This window comes from Macrobrachium nipponense, chromosome 22 (genome assembly GCF_015104395.2).
Source record: "Macrobrachium nipponense isolate FS-2020 chromosome 22, ASM1510439v2, whole genome shotgun sequence".
Classification (NCBI taxonomy): Eukaryota; Metazoa; Arthropoda; class Malacostraca; order Decapoda; family Palaemonidae; genus Macrobrachium; species Macrobrachium nipponense.
In genome coordinates this window covers 36,318,229-36,328,228 of record NC_087213.1, presented here as the reverse complement: position 1 = coordinate 36,328,228, position 10,000 = coordinate 36,318,229, and positions in this window count along the sequence as shown.

The following is a 10,000-nucleotide window of genomic DNA, read 5'->3' as shown; positions in this document are numbered from 1 at the left end:
AAAATAAGGTATCTAATATTTCTTTACAAATTCAGGAAGTTTCTTTTCCGATGTGTGGAAACATTTAAACTCGTAACTTTCCGTCAAAAGGAAGTTATTAAGAAAAACGTGGCTTTCATCTATTGACGACGAATGGAACAACAATACATTCCTTTCAGTTGTCTGGTGTCGATACAAGTATAAAAAAAAAAGACCCTTGTGGATATTTTTGTTTACATCAGAGAAAATATTTTTTCCTATGTCGTCAGGGATTATTTTTAGCTTTCTGTAAAAGAAAACCATTGTGACGGCTTTGTCTGTCCGTCGATCTGCACTTGATTCTGTCCGCCCTCAGATTTAAAAAACCACAAAGGCGAGAGGGCTGCAAATTGGTATTTTGATCATCCGCCCTCCAGTCATCATACATAACAAATTTAAGGTTATAGTTAGCCATGGATCATGTATCTGGCAGCGCTTTCCGGAGGCATGGGACGCACCCTCACTCCACCTTACCTGGTGAGCAACTGAAACGTTACCGGTCATAGCGGATGGTTTTATACAGCATTAGACGATATACAGAAAACGTGATTGCTTCGGCACATTTTTTATTTGTTATATTTCATCCCTTTTCCTAAAGTTAAAATTTTTGTTTTGTCATAAGTTTTATTTTACTTTCTGTTGAAATGCTGTTTCAGTGCCGTATTAAATTTTGTTTGTAATTTCATATTGCCCTTTGGTTATGTTTTCCACGTATTTACGAAAAATATCATAACATTAATGTTTATTCGTGTCTATGAATGCACAAATTTCAATAAAATGTATTAAATTTTGTTAGATGATTAATGCTCACAAATATACATACATACACACACAAACGTATATACATACATATATATATATATATATTATATATATATATATATTATATATATATATTATATCGAGCTACAATGTCCTTTAATATCTATTCGCTCTACCTCGGAATTAATATATATTTTCATATATGCTTAACCGAAGGGGAATTTTTTCTCGATAATAGATTTGCCTGGACCAGGGCGCGAACCTATGGATCCTTTCAAACCCAGGAACGTCAGTGAAGCTTTTCCTACTACACCACCGCTTCACTGACGTTCCTGGGTTTGAAAGGATCCATAGGTTCGCGCCCTGGTCCAGCAAATCTATTATCGAGAAAAAAATTCCCCTTCGGTTAAGCATATATGAAAATATATATTAATTCCGAGGTAGAGCGAATTAGATATTAAAGGACATTGTAGCTCGATATATGTATATGAATCACGGAAATGTGATGACTTATATATATATATATATATATTGTATGTATGTATATGTAGATAATATATATATGTTATATATATATAGATAGATATAGCATATATATATATATATATATAATATTATATATATGCATACTTACATGCCATAGATGCGTATACATTCAGACATATATTAATATTTGAAATATATCTATTTCGGAAGAATAGATAAAGGAAAATAAAATATTGATGCGGTTTTTTTCTTAGATTCTCTCATCTAATAGAGAGAGAGAGAGAGAGAGAGAGAGAGAGAGAGGAGAGAGAGAGAGAGAGAGAGGAAATTACGTCACTTTATGCAGATTCCTAATTTTCATCCTACATTTATTATCAAAACTCTTTCTCTGCAGTCTTTGAGGAGATGCTTATTAAAATGTTAGAATATAAGTGAAACTCTTGTATGAGTAAAAAAATTAAAGGCGCATATCCCCACTGGAATTTCAAACTTTTCTCCCATAATCTATATATATATTATATATATATATATATATATATATATTATATATATATATATATGTTATATCAACTTTGATTACATAACAAAAGTTTGCTAACCACGATCTCTCTCTCTCTCTCTCTCTCTCTCTCTCTCTCTCTCTCTCTAATGTTTCTCCAAGCCACTTTTTTACCAGTGCCATTGTCTTTGTTCTTACTCCAATGTTATCTCAGCCTTGTGTCATAATTGGCCCAACCGCGATGTTGAGTTTTTTCTGATTAACTCCTTGTTTGTAGACGTGCGTCCTTTGTTTACACATGACCTTCCTTGAACTGGGTCTCGTCTGCTGTCTGAAGTATCCTACGACCACGGGCAAAAAAGTAATGAAATCACGAAATGGGTAGCAAAGCCTAGCCGCGGCAGGCAGATATGGAGGTCAAGGGATACAAAGGAAAGATTAGGGCGTAGGGTTTTACTCCGCTACCTGATAAAATATGAGTATTTTCTCCATGAGTATAGAAAGCGAGTGCTATTATAATACGCACAACGCTAACCACATCTGAAGAAATAGACACTGGCACTTCTTCAAGCAATGCAATTTGGAGAAACGTAGTAAATGTATCTATTCAGAAACGCTCGAGCATATAAACGTAACACTTCTTTGTGGGTAGGATTTTTTTTTTTTTGTCGTCGAGAATAATACGGGGCAAACTCATTCCGATTGTTATCTATGGCGCATCATGTGCCGTGACCGGAGATGAGTTAAAAGCCACAATAATATATATACATTATTGTGGCTTTTAACTTATTATTCCGATTGCTGTTGTTCCTGATGCTGAGACGAGTAATATTCAACAAAAGTCTGGTACGGGTCAGTGTTGATTGATACTGGAATCAGGATCTCTTGCATAATTTTCACATGATCAGCGGTGGTTAGTCCAAACCGAAGCCTATTCGATATGCGTATTATAAAGGCACCCGCTTTCTGTACTGATTGAGAAAAGACTCCTACTTTTACTTTTCGCTTTCATCATAATTTATCAGGTTGCGGAGTAAAGCCCTAGGAACTACCCCTTCCTTAGTATCCTCTAACCTACATATCTGTCTCCTGGGGCTGGGCTTTACTACCACTTTTGTGATTTCATGACTTTTCTCCTGTTATATACATGTTTGTGAGTGAAAACATTTCAACTATTAAGCCTCTTAAGTTAGTGTAGGTTAACGACCACGAAAACCAAAACCGCGTTGGTAAATTCAACGTGTGATAATTTTTGATTAAGATAATTGACAGCAAGACAACCAGCCTCTCCTAACACCACTTGCTATTCAAACACATCAAGAAAATGGCTCCTCTTCTAATGCTGTGAGCAGTCCGTACCTGAGCATCAGGACATTTGGATTTTAGTGGTTAATTTGAATGGCTTACTGTAACTTTAAAATTTCATTATTTCAATAAATATATAATTCTCTAAATATTAAACTAATCCCCAAAAATCCTAAAACTATTGTCTCTTTGTTTCCCTTCAAGGATCGGCTCTGTCCCTTGATGACGTCGGGTGTCGTATATGAGTACAAGTGCCCCGATGTAGTTCCGGGAATTACGTTGGTTCGACTCGGCGTCTCCTCAAGGTCAGGGCCGATTCTCACATGGGCGTGAGTTATCGTATGAGCTGCAGATTGTCTAATCCCGAACTTTCCAATATCAGATCCCACGCTAGAGGTTGCCAGACATCGATAAAATACAACAACTTCAAAATTATTGGTCAAGCCAAGGAACCCGGAGAACTACTTCTTTTGGAAAGTCTGTTTATAAAAAGAATTGTACCTACGTTGAATTGCCAATCATCGGCTGTTCCCCTGTTCATAGCATAACTGGGTTGTTTGTTTGTGTTTGTCCGCCTTCTTTTCTGTTCTTGTGTATTCTTTGAGTGTGTTTGTCTCTGCCATTTTGAGAGGTGCGCCTTGCTCTTCATTTTAAGTTTGTTTTTTCCCTTTTTTTTTCTTTTATTAATTTTAGTTTTTTTAAAGATCATTTTAAGCTTTCTTGGTTTTTAATGTGTGAATGTATTTAAGTGTGATTCAGTATTTAAGTTTGACTTAGTTTCCATTTTAAGTTTTCTTATGCTTTATGTATGTTTCTTTTAATTGTGCTCGGATGCTCCTTTTTTATATAGATGTCCTGATGATGTGACCATGGGTCAAGAAACGCGTTGAAAATAAATGTATCTAATGGATGAGTATGTGTTCCTGCGCCCTTCTCCTGCCTGTGAGGGAAAAGGAAGTAGGCAATACACTGCCGTTCCTTGAAGTTCTGGTCTCCAGATATAGTAGTAATTTTACTACCACGATTTTTAGTTAAAGACTTTTAGAGGATCATGTGACAATTTTTGCGGTTATTGCTTTTATAATGTAAAGGTCAATTCTGTTACGACTCTCTTTCACAGGGCCCTTTCCCTCACCTCTAGTTGGACAGCTTTTCACGTCGAAGTTATACCTTCCTTTTGGAATATTCTAAACAATTTTTTTCCTTCAAAGATAGTTTTTAATAGCCTCAATAAAATGCTTAACAAAAGGTTTTTAACTGCGTGTTATATACTCTTACGGTATTCAAACTACACGTTTATGCCAAGTTTCTATACTGTCATGAGGTGCATTTTAATAGAAAATTTACGAGCATAATTAAAAAAATATTTTAGTGCTTTGCATATTAAACTTTTCAGTGTTTTTTTTTTATTCTAGAACCCTTGCTAATGTAATCATGGATTATGAAACGTTAGGGATAAACATTTAATAAAAAAAAGGCTAATCAAGAGTACATATTTCTGTCTGCTCTCCTGTTTGATGTCTGTTATATATATATATATTATATATATATAATATATTATATAATATTATATATATATATATATATATATATATATATAATATATATATATATATATATAATATATGTTATTTTATTTTATATATATATATATATATATATATATATATATATATATATATATTATATATTATATATATATAATATATTATATATATATATATATATATATATATATATATATATATATATATTATATATTTGTATATATATATGTGTGTGTGTGTGTGTGTGTGTGTGTATAAACAGGCCTCAACCTTCCCATTAAAATATTCGCTCGCATCAGAACCGAACACAGAACTCTGAAGAAAGGCAAAGTCGCTACAAACTGTTTCTCACGAAAGTCTCAAAAGTAGGTCGGTTCCAAATATTTGACAGTACTTTTGGATTTGCTTTGCAGGCTACACATCTTTCCGCAACAGATGTTTTTAATGAGGTCCCGGCATAACAGTGGCTAACGCCTAGCAGCTAAGTATTTTATGACCTATGGTACTTGTCCGTAGCTTCATTGTTTCAGAGTGCATATATAACCAGTATGTATGTAATATATATACGTATGTGTATATATTGTTACTAACTCTGTTGTTCTGATAAGATATTTATTAAAAACACTTATTTCTACTTACTGGGCCTTCCAACAAAATTGCTCTTACTACGATAGCTTGTAGGCTAAAGAATAAAATTTACTAGCAATAGAGACCATAAAATACATTTTATTGAGGGGGTAATTGAAAACAAACGTACAAATCCAGATTTAATACAAGAAGTTACTTGCACACGTCCTCGAATTATTTGCTGAGGGCACAGTCACATGCACTTACAACTCCTATTCAGGCTCACAGTTAACCTTCACTCTAAAGATAGTCAAGAAGGAGAGTGCCGAGGAGAAGGGAGAAAAACAACTTCCTCAGTAAGTCAGTAATAAGTGAGAGATGAAACTAAGAAGAATATTCTTAACCTAACTCGACACAATATTTACAGTAATGCACCATTACATATATGTTCCCACGCGTCGGACAAAAACACAATCTCAGCACTGAAAGCAGTTTAATAAAGAAGTGATAGTTTCGATGGCTCTCCTGCTTATTAGTCGTCCCAGGACACTATTGCTCAACCACAAGGAAACGAGTCTATTTTTGGATACAAAGAAGGCACAAAATCGGAAGCTTACTCGTCTTCATGACCAGAAGTCCTCCTAACGACTCTCAGAGATCTCGAGAAAACGGCTGCTTGTAGGATGATTCTAGAGGCGTCACCATAACAGTAGTCGGGAGGACTCAAGATGTGGGCGATGGCGATGGTCTCGGTACACTTGGAAGCACGAGAACGCAACCGTAGCCACAAAAGGGGGTCGGGTGTATGCATCCAGCGACATTGATGCATCAGCAGCAGATGAGTCCACTCGAAGCAAGACGTCCAACCAAATACAGCAGGGCAAGGGTGCAAGGTGGTGATCGCCACACTGATCAACGAGCCGTGAAAAAGGGCGAGAACTTCTCTACAGGAGAGCCGAAAGCAATCTTCTCTTCATTCAGACGAAAAATATGTAAATCGCCTCTTAACCGATTAAGTAACGGGATTATGATGATGTCATTGTAATGTAATAACATTTAGTGGCTCAGCGTCGGAAGTACAAACAACCGAAACACTTGTACGTGCACGGCCTAGCTATACCTAGACCGTGCGTACATGAAAGTAAAGAAAGCTTTTCATGGATGGAGTACCGATTGACAAATAAGAACCTTCGGTGGGGGAAGCACAACAATACAAAACTCGAACCAAGAATTCGAGGCTCAAGTGAACTGATGGAGCATTGACAGTAATTAATAAAAAAACGTTTACTTTAATGGAGCCACGAGATAAAACTTAAGTAGCTGATATTACAATATATATATATATGATATATATATATATATATATACCATATATATAATATTATATATTGTCTGTATATATAATATTATATATATTTATATATCTAATAGATAATATATATATATATATATTTATATATATATTATTATCTATATATATGTGTGTGTGTATATATATATATATATTATATATATATATATATATACCATAGATATATTATATATATATTTACATCGCAAAATGAAACGTTTGTACATGAACAAAATGAAAACGAAAAAAAAATCAGTGAAATATTTCAAATAAAGATCCAAAACGGAGGATTTTCAATGTTTTCTCAAAGGAGGCACTTAACGCCTAAATTTTCAGTAATAAAAAAAAACATATATAACCTACATAAAAACTGAGGTATCAGTTTCACAGTAGTAATGCAAGGGCTAAGCACAATTAATTATAGTAATATTCATTTGTACTCGGTTGCCAATCATATACCAGTGTAGCAAGTTTTATGTATTATAACCATTATACAGTACCCACACACACACACACACACACATATTATGTGAGTGTGTGTGTGTGTGTATACGTATATATAGAATACTTCATTATATATAGTTATAACAAAGTAATCACGTGAATTAAAACTTATTTTATCAGTGATAAAAGTAAAAAAAAAAATGATATGCGAAAGGCTTGTGCTACAAATTATTTCGTGAGCTACAAAAAGAAATTACGAGTTACGCTCAAGTAAATCTTGGATATCCATGGATCGCATTCGGTCATGTTCCAAGAAGGAAGACACTACTAAGACTTTAAAGTCCTTGGCAAATGACAACATCGCTAGAGTTTACCACATTTGAGCCTTCGAAGTATTCGGAATTTTGGATTTCGGACCTTCAAGTGTAACATTGTTCTCGGCGTTAGACCTTTTACAGGAGTTTGCAAAGTAATCACTGTTTTCGTCAAAGGTGGCGTATTCAATTCCTCCTTAATTTATCGTACCGTGATTGGTCCTGTTGTTTAGTTTTTACGAAACAAACGCTATTATCACGCGGGTAGACTACAGTTGCCGCTTGAGATTCCATAGACTGTTGTCACTTTGTTAGTGAAGTTATAATAAACTCATGAGTTTCTGAAAGGTAACACTGGCGCTTGACTACATTATTGGAAATATTGTATATTTCGTCTGAGGATTTTCGAAGCCTGCTGCGTGTTTATTCTCGTACTAATCTTTGGCAGTCATTATAATTATTTTTCTGGACGTTTACCCATAATGTGACGCGAATAAACGCCCAAGATTTACAAGCCCTTAAAGTTTTTCTTTTCCAGGATGTTTTTGGCACACGTATCACTTTGAGTTCCTGTTCTGATTGTAAAGCTTCAAGCATGGTAAAGCTGTACTCTTTAGCTGCAGGTATGTAGGAGATATTTTTTTCTGCCAAGTTTAGTTTTAATCCTTGTCATAAATTTTTTCATTAATATACTTGATTTTATTAACATTTTATTTTGTAATTTGTTTAAATTTACTTTGGAATTTTTTGTAAAATACTTTTTAATTCTTCTTATTTGGCACAAATTTATTTCCGTAATAAATTTCAATTTTTAATGTCTAAATTTTATTTTTTTTATTTGGCATAAATTTCCTTTAATGTTTTTGATAAATTAACTTTTCAAGTTTTTTTTATTAATTTTTTTTTTTTAGTTTTCAAATTCAGTTTCTGCTGTAAACTTACTTTTAATGCGTATAAATTGTTCTCGAATAGTATGTACACCTTATCCTCCACCCTTTTAGGGGCTGTGCCCCTAAAGGGGTGGGGGAGCCCTCATGTTCTGCATAGTAGGTCGTATGACCTAATATGCAGATACTTGGGTGTGTGTTTTTGCCAACTAATAAAACTTTCTTTCTGGTGATAAGTACAGACTTAATCTATCGTTTAGTTTGCTTGTAAGTTCTGATAGGTATTGGGTGCCTAAATATGCTTGACTACCTCCCACCCGATTAAGTTTGCAGAAATTAAGGTTTGAGGAAATTAAAGTTTGCCGTCAAACGGCAATATTCGACATGAAAACAAATTTGTCTTGGTATATTTTACTTGAGAATTTTGCTTCCTGAAGATTAATTTTGTGGTTAGGTTAAGTCATAAAGGTTTTGCCTTAATTTGAATTTTTAAGCGCAAAGTTGGCCCTAGACTTGATAGAATTTTCAGAGGGTCCTTTACGTCAATTAATAGGGCTTGCTTACCCAGTAGTCAATCTCTTGAAAATCATCAAAACGAAGCAAAATTCTCTACAGAACGAGATCTATATCTGTTTGGATTTGCTGTTAGAAGATGGAGTTAGTTTTACTGAAGTTTGTCAGTAACTCATAGCTATGAACTTTTCAAGTCCTGTTAGCAGATTGGGCAACTAATACCAGGACTCCCGGAAAACTCATATCGGGAAACTCATACCTGGGCAATTAATTTATATCTAGGACAACTCGTAACAGTTATAAAAAATGTTCATTTAAAAAAATAACACTTAAAAATGGTTATTGATAAAGTAAACAGGCTAGAATTTAGTTTTATAAGCTAAACCGTGATCACCCCCGTAAGGAGGTAGTGCTGTTAATGCATCTCTCGAGATATAATGTAGCCAATACTTAAGGTTCTTTGCAGCGTCCCTTCGGACCCTAGCTGCAACTACTTACTTTACTTTTACAGTACCCTCCTTTATATCTTTCTTCCATCTTACTTTCCACCCTTTCCTAACAATTGATTCATAATGCAACTGCGAGGCTTTCCTCCTGTTACACCTTTCAAACATTTTCACTGTCAATTTCGGTTTCAGCGTTGAATGGCCTTAGTTGCTCCAGTGCTTGGCATTATGCCTAAAACCTATAAAATCAAATCATATAACAGTGATCATTTAACTCTTTAATACGGACTAGCATCCTTTAAATTTCATAGTTAACGTTAATGACTGTTCGTCCAAAAAACTCAAGTGGTCGTTATAGTTTTTCAACGAAATTGTTTTATATTTATATATTTTGTACTGGTCAAGTCTGTTGGTTTTGTACGTGTTAACTTTTCTGTTTTAAAATTTTCTTTATCCCTCACAATACCATATAAAAAATCTCGGCGAGGAGCTAATAAGCGTGTGGATGATAACTTAAATAATTTTCAGATGGAATGCAGATAAATCAAGACTGAGTATGGCCATGTGAAGTAAAGCTGTGCAGAGCGCTCGTTCAGACGATGGCCAAGGAGGACCCATTAGAAATAGTATCTTCAACAGGGGAACACTTTCACACCGCTGATGTGAGTCAAGTGAAAACGAGAATGGTCATCGGTTCTATAAAAGCCAAAGCTTTATCACAAGAAACCACAAGAATTGTGACTGCTACAGAATGATTATATGTTCTCTACAAGTTGAGGCATTGGCTTGACTGCAAGCAATCTTAAGTTTGAATAAGTATTCGTCAGTAGAATGAATGATAATGCTTCCCCAATTCCATAA